Genomic DNA, 10,709 nt, shown 5'->3' with positions numbered 1-10,709 from the left:
TTGATCTTGGTGAAACCGTAGGAAATTTTTTATTTTCTGCAACGTTCCCCAACAGTGGCATCATGAGCTAGGTCTATGCGTAGTTCTCTTTGCACGAGTAGAACACAATTTTATTATGGGCATAGATGTTGTCAACTTTCTTGCCACTACTAGTCTTATTTTGCTTCAGCGGTATTGTGGGATGAAGCGGCCCGGACCGACCGTACACGTACGCTTATGTGAGACAGGTTCCACCGACTGACATGCACTAGTTGCATAAGGTGGCTAGCGGGTGTCTGTCTCTCCCACTTTAGTTGGAGCGGATTCGACGAAAAGGGTCCTTATGAAGGGTAAATAGAAGTTGACAAATCACGTTGTGGCTTTTACGTAGGTAAGAAAACGTTCTTTCTAGAACCCTATTGCAGCCAGGTAAAACATGCAACAACAATTAGAGGACGTCTAACTTGTTTTTGCAGCGTATGATTTGTGATGTGATATGGCCAAAAGTTGTGATGAATGATGAATGATATATTGTGATGTATGAGATCATGTTCTTGTAATAGGAATCACGACTTGCTTGTCGATGAGTATGACAACCAGCAGGAGCCATAGGAGTTGTCTTAATTATGGTATGACCTACGTGTCAATCATTTAACGCCATGTAACTACTTTACTTTATTGCTAAACCGTTAGCCATAGTAGTACAAGTAATAGTTGGCGAGCAACTTCATGGAGACACGATGATGGAGATCATGTTGATGGAGATCATGGTGTCATGCCGGTGACGAACTTGATCATGGAGCCCCGAAGATGGAGATGAAAGGAGCTATATGATATTGGCCATATCATGTCACTGTTTAATTGCATGTGATGTTTATTATGTTTATGCATCTTGTTTACTTAGAACGACGGTAGTAAATAAGATGATCCCTCATAATAATTTCAAGAAAGTGTTCCCCCTAACTATGCACCGTTGCGAAAGTTTGTCGTTTCGAAGCACCACGTGATGGTCGGGTGTGATAGATTCTAACGTTCACATACAACGGGTGTAAGACAGATTTACACACGCAAAACACTTAGGTTAACTTGACGAGCCTAGCATGTACAGACATGTCCTCGGAACACAAGAGACCGAAAGGTCGAACATGAGTCGTATGGAAGATACGATCAACATGGAGATGTTCGGCGATGATGACTAGTACGTCTCACGTGATGATCGGACATGGCCTAGTCGACTCGGATCATGTATCACTTAGATGACTAGAGGGATGTCTAATCTGAGTGGGAGTTCATTAAATAATTTGATTAGATGAACTTAATTATCATGAACTTAGTCTAAAAACCTTTGCAAATATGTCTTGTAGATCAAATGGCCAACGCTCATGTCCACCTCAACTTCAACGCGTTCCTAGAGAAAACCAAGCTGAAAGAAGATGGCAGCAACTATACGGACTGGGTCCGGAACCTGAGGATCATCCTCATAGCTGCAAACAAAGATTATGTCCTAGAAGCACCGCTAGGTGAAGCTCCCATCCTAGAAAACCAAGACGTCATGAACGCTTGGCAGTCTCGTGCTGATGATTACTCCCTCGTTCAATGCGGCATGCTTTACAGCTTAGAACCGGGGCTCCAAAAGTGTTTTGAGAAACACGGAGCATATGAGATGTTCGAAGAGCTGAAAATGGTTTTCAAAGCTCATGCCCGGGTCGAGAGATATGAAGTCTCCGACAAGTTCTTTAGCTGTAAGATGGAAGAAAATAGTTCTGTTAGTGAGCACATACTCAAAATGTCTGGGTTGCACAACCGCTTGACTCAGCTGGGAGTTAATCTCCCGGATGACGCGGTTATTGACAGAATCCTTCAGTCGCTTCCACCGAGCTACAAGAGCTTTGTGATGAACTTCCATATGCAGGGGATGGAAAAGGCCATTCCTGAAGTATATTCAATGCTGAAATCAGCAGAGGTAGAAATCAAAAAGGAACATCAAGTGTTGACGGTGTATAAAACCACTAAGTTCAAGAAAGGCAAGGGTAAGAAGAACTTCAAGAAGGACGGCAAGGAAGTTGCCACGCCCGGTAAGCCAGCTGCCAGGAAGTAGTCAAAGAATGGACCCAAGCCTGAGATTGAGTGCTTTTATTGCAAAGGGAAGGGTCACTGGAAGCGGAACTGCCCCAAATACTTAGCGGACAAGAAGGCTGGCAACACTAAAGGTATATGTGATATACATGTAATTGATGTGTACCTTACCAGTGCTCGTAGTAGCTCCTGGGTATTTGATACCGGTGTCGTTGCTCATATTTGTAACTCAAAGCAGGAGCTGCGGAATAAGCAGAGACTGGCGAAGGACGAGGTGACGATGCGCGTCGGGAAAGGTTCCAGAGTCGATGTGATCTCCGTCGGCACGCTACCTCTACATTTACCTATGGGATTAGTTTTAAACCTCAATAATTTTTATTTAGTGCCAGCTTTGAGCATGAACATTGTATATGGATCTCGTTTAATACGAGATGGCGACTCATTTAAATCCGAGAATAATGGTTGTTCTATTTATATGAGAGATATGTTTTATGGTCATGCCCCGATAGTCAATGGTTTATTCTTAACGAATCTCTAACGTGATGTTACACATATTCATAGTGTGAATACCAAAAGATGTAAAGTTGATAACGATAGTCCCACATACTTGTGGCACTGCCGCCTTGGTCACATTGGTGTCAAGCGCATGAAGAAGCTCCATGCTGATGGACTTTTAGAGTCTCTCGATTATGAATCATTTGACACATGCGAACGCTGCCTCATGGGAAAAATGACCAAGACTCCGTTCTCCGGAACAATGGAGCGAGCAACCAACTTACTGGGAATCATACATACTGATGTGTGCGGTCCAATGAGCGTTGAGGCTCACAGAGGATATCGTTATGTTCTTACTCTCACTGATGACTTGAGTAGATATGGGTATGTCTACTTGATGAAACACAAGTCTCAGACCTATGAAAGTTCAAGGAGTTTCATAATTAGGTACAGAATCAACATAACCGAAAAAATAAAGTTCTTACGACCAGATCATGGAGGAGAATATTTAAGTCACGAATTTGGTACGCACTTAAGGAAATGTGGAATCGTTTCACAACTCACGCCACCTGGAACACCTCAGCGTAACGGTGTGTCCGAATGTCGTAATCACACTTTATTGGATATGGTGTGATCTATGATGTCTCTTACCGATTTACCGCTATCTTTTTGGGGATACGCTCTAGAGACCGCTACATTAACTTTAAATAGGGCACCATCTAAATCCGTTAAGACGACACCGTATGAATTATGGTTTGGGAAGAAACCTAAGCTGTCGTTTCTAAAAGTTTGGGGATGCGATGCTTATGTCAAGAAACTTCAACCTGAAAAGCTCGAACCCAAGTCGGAAAAATGTGTCTTCATAGGATACCCTAGGGAAACCATTGGGTATACCTTCTACCTTAGATCCGAAGGCAAGATTTTTGTTGCCAAGAACGGGTCCTTTCTGGAGAAATAGTTTCTCTCGAGAGAAGTAAGTGGGAGGAAAGTGGAACTTGATGAAGTACTACCTCTTGAACTGGTAAGTAGCGCAGCTTAGGAAGATGTTCCTGTGGTGCCTACACCGACTGGAGAGGAAATTAATGATGATGATCAAGGTACTTCAGATCAAGTTGCTACTGAACTTCGTAGGTCCACAAGGACACGTTCCACACCAGAGTGGTATGGCAACCCTGTCCTTGAGATCATGTTGTTAGACAACGGTGAACCTTCGAACTATGAAGAAGTGATGGCGGTCCCAGATTCCAACAAATGGCTTGAAGCCATGCAATCTGAGATAGAATCCATGTATGAAAACAAAGTATGGACTTTGACAGACTTGCCCGATGATCGGCGAGCGATAGAAAACAAATGGATCTTTAAGAAGAAGACGGACGCGGATGGTAATGTTACCATCTATAAAGCTCAACTTGTTGCTAAGGGTTATCGGCAAGTTCAAGGGGTTGACTACGATGAGACTTTCTCTCCCGTAGCGAAGCTGAAGTCCGTCTGAATCATGTTAGCAATTGCCGCATACTATGATTATGAGATATGGCAGATGGACGTAAAAACGGCATTCCTTAACGGTTATCTTAAGGAAGAATTGTATATGATGTAGCCGGAAGGTTTTGTCGATCCTAAAAATGCTAACAAGCTATGCAAGCTCCAGCGATCCATTTATGGGCTGGTGCAAGCATCTCGGAGTTGGAACATTCGCTTTTATGAGATGATCAAAGCGTTTGGGTTTATGCAGACTTATGGAGAAGCCTGCATTTACAAGAAAGTGAGTGGGAGCTCTGTAGCATTTCTCATATTATATGTAGATGACATACTTTTGATGGGAAATGATATAGAACTTTTGGACAGCATTAAGGCCTACTTGAATAAGTGTTTTTCAATGAAGGACCTTGGAGAAGTTGCTTACATATTAGGCATCAAGATCTATAGGGATAGATCGAGACGCCTCATACGTCTTTCACAAAGCACATACCTTGATAAGATATTGAAGAAGTTCAATATGGATCAGTCCAAGAAAGGGTTCTTGCCTGTATTGCAAGGTGTGAGATTGAGCTCGGCTCAATGCCCGACCATGGCAGAAGATAAAGAACAGATGAGTGTCATCCCCTATGCTTCAGCCATAGGATCTATTATGTATGCCATGCTGTGTACCAGACCTGATGTAAACCTTGCCGTAAGTTTGGTAGGAAGGTACCAAAGTAATCCCGGCAAGGAACACTGGACACCGGTCAAGTACATCCTGAAGTACCTGAAAAGGACAAAGGACATGTTTCTCGTCTATGGAGGTGACGAAGAGCTTGTCGTAAAGGGTTACGTCGACGCTAGCTTCAACATAGATCTGGTTGACTCGAAGTCACGAACCGGATGCGTGTATGTTCTGAATGGTGGGGCAGTAAGCTGGTGCAGTTGCAAGCAAAGTGTCGTGGCGGGATCTACATGTGAAGCGGAGTACATGGCAGCCTCGAAGGCAGCGCATGAAGCAATCTAGGTGAGGGAGTTCATCACCGACCTAGGAGTCATACCCAATGCGTCGGGGCCGATCAAACTCTTCTATGACAACACTGGAGCTATTGCACTTGCCAAAGAGCCCAGGTTTCACAAGAAGACCAGGCACATCAAGCGTCGCTTCAACTCCATTCATGAAAATGTTCAAGATGGAGACATAGATATTTGTAAAGTACATACGGAACTGAATGTGGCAGATCTGTTGACTAAACCTCTCCCTAGGGCAAAACATGATCAACACCAGAATTCCATGGGTGTTCGATTCATCACAATGTAACTAGATTATTGAACTCTAGTGCAAGTGGGATACTGTTAGAAATATTCCCTAGAGGCAATAATAAAATGGTTATTATTATATTTCTTTATTCATGATAATTGTCTGTTATTCATGCTATAATTGTATTATCCGGAAATCGTAATACACATGTGAATACATAGACCACAACATGTCCCTAGTGAGCCTCTAGTTGACTAGCTCGTTGATCAACAGATAGTAATAGTTTCCTGACTATGGACAATGGATGTCATTGATAACGGGATCACATCATTAGGAGAATGATTTGATGGAAAAGACCCAATCCTAAGCATAGCTCAAAGATCGTGTAGTTCGTTTAGCTAGAGCTTTTCCAAATGTCAAGTATCATTTCCTTAGACCATGAGATTGTGCAACTCCCGGATACCGTAGGAGTGCTTTGGGTGTACCAAACGTCACAACGTAACTGGGTGACTATAAAGGTGCACTACGGGTATCTCCGAAAATGTCTGTTGGGTTGGCACGAATCGAGACTGGGATTTGTCACTCTGTGTGACGGAGAGGTATCTCTGGGCCCACTCGGTAATGCATCATCATAATGAGCTCAATGTGACCAAGTGTCTGGTCACGGGATCATGCATTACGGTACGAGTAAAGTGACTTGCCGGTAACGAGATTAAACGAGGTATTGGGATACTGACGATCGAGTCTCGGGCAAGTAACGTACCGATTGACAAAGGGAATTGTATACGGGGTTGTTTGAATCCTCGACATCGTGGTTCATCCGATGAGATCATCGTGGAGCATGTGGGAGCCAACATGGGTATCCAGATCCCGCTGTTGGTTATTGACCGGAGAGGCGTCTCGGTTATGTCTGCTTGTCTCCCGAACCAGTAGGGTCTACACACTTAAGGTTCGGTGACGCTAGGGTTGTAGAGATATGAGTATGTAGTAAACCGAAAGTTGTTCGGAGTCCCATATCAGATCCCGGGCATCACGAGGAGTTTCAGAATGGTCCGGAGGTAAAGAATTATATATAGGAAGTCGAGTTTCGACCATCGGGAAAGTTTCGGGGTTCACTGGTATTGTACCGGGACCACCGGAAGGGTCCCAGGGGTCCACCAGGTGGGGCCACCTATCCCGGAGGGCCCCATGGGCTAAAGTGGTAGGGGAACCAGCCCCAGGTGGGCTGGTGCGCCCCCACCCTTGGGCCCCCCTACGCCTAGGGTTGGAAACCCTAGGGTGGGGGGCGCCTCCACTTGCCTTGGGGGGCAAGGCACCCCCTTGGCCGCCACCCCCCTAGGAGATCCCATCTCCTAGGGCCGGCGCACCCCCTAGGGGCCTTATATAAAGAGGGGGGAGGGAGGGCAGCCGCACCGATGCACTTGGCGCCTCCCTTCCCCCTTGCTACACCTCTCCTTCTCGCAGACGCTTGGCGAAGCCCTGCCGGGATCCCTGCTGCATCCACCACCAAGCCGTCGTGTTGCTAGATCTTCATCAACCTCTCCTTCCCCCTTGCTGGATCAAGAAGGAGGATACGTCTCCCTGACCGTACGTGTGTTGAACGTGGAGGTGTCATCCGTTCGGCGCTAGGATTTCCGGTGATTTGGATCACGACGAGTACGACTCCCTCAACCCCGTCCCCTTGAACGCTTCTGCTCGATCTACAAGGGTATGTAGATGCACTCCTCTCTCTCGTTGCTAGATGAACTCATAGATTGATCTTGGTGAAACCGTAGAAAATTTTGTATTTTCTGCAACGTTCCCCAACACTAGCTTGATCTTTCTTGCCATGGGAGAAGTGCTTAGCTTTGGGTTCAATCTTGTGGTGTTCTTACCCAGTGATAGAAAGGGTTGCAAGACACATATTGTATTGTTGCCATCGAGGATAAAAAGATGGGGTTTATATCATATTGCTTGAGTTTATCCCTCTACATTATGTCATCTTGCTTAATGCGTTACACTGTTCTTATGAACTTAATACTCTAGATGCATGCTGGATAGCGGTCGATGTGTGGAGCAATAGTAGTAGATGCAGGCAGGAGTCGGTATACTTGTTATGGATGTGATGCCTATATACATGATCATGCCTAGGTAACGTCCTAATTATTCACTTTTCTATCAATTGCTCGACAGTAATTTGTTCACCCACCGTAATACTTATGCGCTCGAGAGAAGCCTCTAGTGAAATCTATGGCCCCCGGGTCTATCTCTTATCATATTTGTTTCCAATCTACTTTTATATGCATCTTTATTTTCTGCATCTATATTATAAAATACCAAAAATATATTTATCTTATCATACTATCTCTATCAGATCTCACTTTCGCAAGTGGCCGTGAAGGGATTGACAACCCCTTTGTCGCGTTGGTTGCGAGTTCTTTGTTTGTTTGTGTAGGTTCGTGGGACTTGTTGAGGAGCCTCCTACTGGATTGATACCTTGGTTCTCAAAACTGAGGGAAATACTTACGCTACTATTGCTGCATCACCCTCTCCTCTTCGAGGAAAACCAACGCAAGCTCAAGACGTAGCATCCGCCACCATCGTGCCCTCCGGCATCTCGCGCCAGGCCGGCTCCGCGCCGGCTCGTGCCCATGCCGTCGCCGTGTCGGTCCAAGCCTAGACCAACGCCGCCTCCAGCTCCACCTCGGCCCGGTTCCTGTTCTGCCAGGCGAAGGCTTCGGCGTCGTTCGGGTCCAGGCCGAGGTCCGAGTCGCCCCGTCCCTCCTCCTCGGCCAGGCTGGCGAGGTCGGACCGGCTCCTGCGGAACGCGGACCCTTCAGCAGTCGCGGCCTCCGCCGCCGCCCTCGCCAGCGCCATTGGCGACCTAAAGAACAAGGCCGAATAAGCAAAAAAGAGACAAGGTTGGCTCAAGAAATCTAGGCACAAACTGGAAACGATGCTTACCCCGTCAAGACCGGGATCGGGGTCGGCCTCCCGTGCTTCTTCTTGGCCGGCCTCCCAGGCTCGGCCGGGTCCTCCGTGTGCTTCGTGGCCCAGGGTCGCGGCGCGACGCTGTCTTTTCCATGCGGGCGGCTCGTCGCCGCCCCATGCGAGGACCCGGCTCCACCCGCACCGACGCCTCCCCCGCCCAACGCCGCTACACCAACAACCGGCGTCAGCATCTCCTACACCGCGACATGATCAACAATTCAGGGCAAAATGAAGAAGGAAAGATTCAAAACTTACCGGTGCAATGCCCAACGCCGGTGTTGGACTCGGTCACCTCCTCGCTGCTGTGAGCCGCGGGTTCCCCTTGTGCCACCGGCGCCACCTGCGACGGAGCCCGGGCGTAAGGATGCCGAGTCGCGTTCATAAGTATCTCCAGCATCGCCTCGGGACGAATAAGAAGATGCACGACAGCGATGTAACAAGACCAGACGCTCACCTGCGGCGCGGGGTTCGACTGGCTGTACGGTGCCTTGCCGAATCGCCAGTCCTCTCCAAGGTTGGACTTGGAGATGTCATTCACGCCGCGCGCGACCTGTTCCGCAGACAGCCGCGTCGACCCCATGCGATTGGGGTCCTGAAGGCTGATCATTTCGCCAATGAGACAGGAGCACCTCTGAAGAGGAAGGACCTGGTGGGTGATGAACGCGGCAAGGAGGTCGGTGCCGGTGAGCCCCTCCTGCGTCCTCATCACCGCCACTCGCTCACAGAGATTGACGATTTCCTGCGACGGGTGCCGGAGTGAGTAGCCCCAGTTCGTTTTTGCCCACGACGGCGCGATGGCGAAGAGCCGGAGGGTGATGTGGTCCGCGCTGAGGTTGCAGACGTAGAAGAAGGAGTTCTTCCACTTCTTGGAAGAATCCTCGAGCGGGATCTTGGGGAAATCCGCCCCCGACCACTTCGAGATGACTGTGGCGCCACAGTCGGCGAACTCCCCGGCCGGCGGGCCCTGTTGCTTCAAGAAGAAGAAGCGCACCCAGAGGTCGATCGTCGGCTCGACCCCCAGGTACCCGTTGCACAGGGTCACGAAGCCGGAGAGCTGGACGATGGCGCCGGCGCCAAGATGGTGCGGCTGGAGCCCGAAGAACTCCAAGAATGCGCGGAAGAAGGTGCTCGCCGGTAGCCCGAAACCATGCTCGAAATGCGTGAGGAAGACGATGTGCTCCTGCCCAAGGTTGTTAGAATCGCGATTCTGTTATACGATTCTACGACTTTACGATCCGAACTAACCTCTACGATTCTACGATTTTAGTTCTTAGAATCTACGTTTCTACGATCCTGATAGTTAAGATTCTACGATTTGCGATCCTACCATCGAAGCTCCGATCTGATTCAAAATCACGATTCTGACAACCTTGCTCCTGCCCCTCGGGCCGGGGCCTCTGCTCGCCGCGCGGCAGATGTACGCCGACGCCCGTCTCCCGCGGCAGGCGCCGCGAAGACCGAAGATGGGTTATGTCGTCGGTGGTGACAGTCGAGCCCATCCAGGAGCCCGACGGCAGTGACATCGACGGAAGAACCTCACCGCTGATGACAGCAAGCGGCGGCCTGATGGAGAGCACTGTACATGACTCGAATCGGCTATGCCCTGACGATCGACAAGACGGGGCACAGTCCCCCTAGGCACACGGGACCCGCACCTAGGGGAACTCGGCGAACCACAAGCCCACAAGCGGGACCCAGCCCGGTACCCCAGACACTGACGATACGGACCCACCGACTTGGCATAGTACCATTGTAACCCTGGGTGGGTTGATCTATAACCCCCCCCCCCCCGGAACCCACACCTACAGGGGCATGACGAAGCAGAGAGCGAGACATTTGTAAGAGACGCAAGAGAAACGCAAGAAAGTATAGCACTAGCCACCCAATGGCGACACCGGGGAGAAGGAGCAGCCCAAGCCTTGGCCAGTATCCTTCCTCCTCCATACAGCTCCAGGAGCGACATTGTACTATCGATCATCCAACTAAACTCGGCTGGACTAGGGGTGTTATCTCTCTGGAGAGCCCCGAACCTGGGTATGTCCTGTGTCCCGCGCCCAAGCATGCCAACCTCGCCTCTGGAGCCCACCAGCGCCCTCGAGCCTCCTCCTTTCTTTAGCCATCCCTTGGCATCTGCCGTGCGCCCACCACGACAGAGCCCCCTTCTTCTTCTTCTTTCTTGACCTTCTCCCTAGATGGGAGAAGGATTTCCCCTCTGGTCCTTGGCTCCCATGGCATGGGATGGGCGAGAGCCCCTTCGAGATTGGATCTGTCTCTCTGTCTCTTTCTGTTTCTGCGTTCCCAGATTCTGCCATTTCACCGTTTCTTTTATATCTGGAGATCCGTAACTCCGATTGGTTTGAAACCTTCACCCAAATTTTTCTCCGAAAATTAGCTTTCTTGCGGCAAAAGAAGAGCGCCAACCGTGTTACGGGGTGACCACGAGGGTCAGTGGCGCGCCCCCTGCCTCGTG

The sequence above is a fragment of the Triticum dicoccoides genome, chromosome 7B (genome assembly GCF_002162155.2).
Source record: "Triticum dicoccoides isolate Atlit2015 ecotype Zavitan chromosome 7B, WEW_v2.0, whole genome shotgun sequence".
Taxonomy (NCBI): domain Eukaryota; kingdom Viridiplantae; phylum Streptophyta; class Magnoliopsida; order Poales; family Poaceae; genus Triticum; species Triticum dicoccoides.
Note: the sequence above shows the minus strand (reverse complement) of the source record.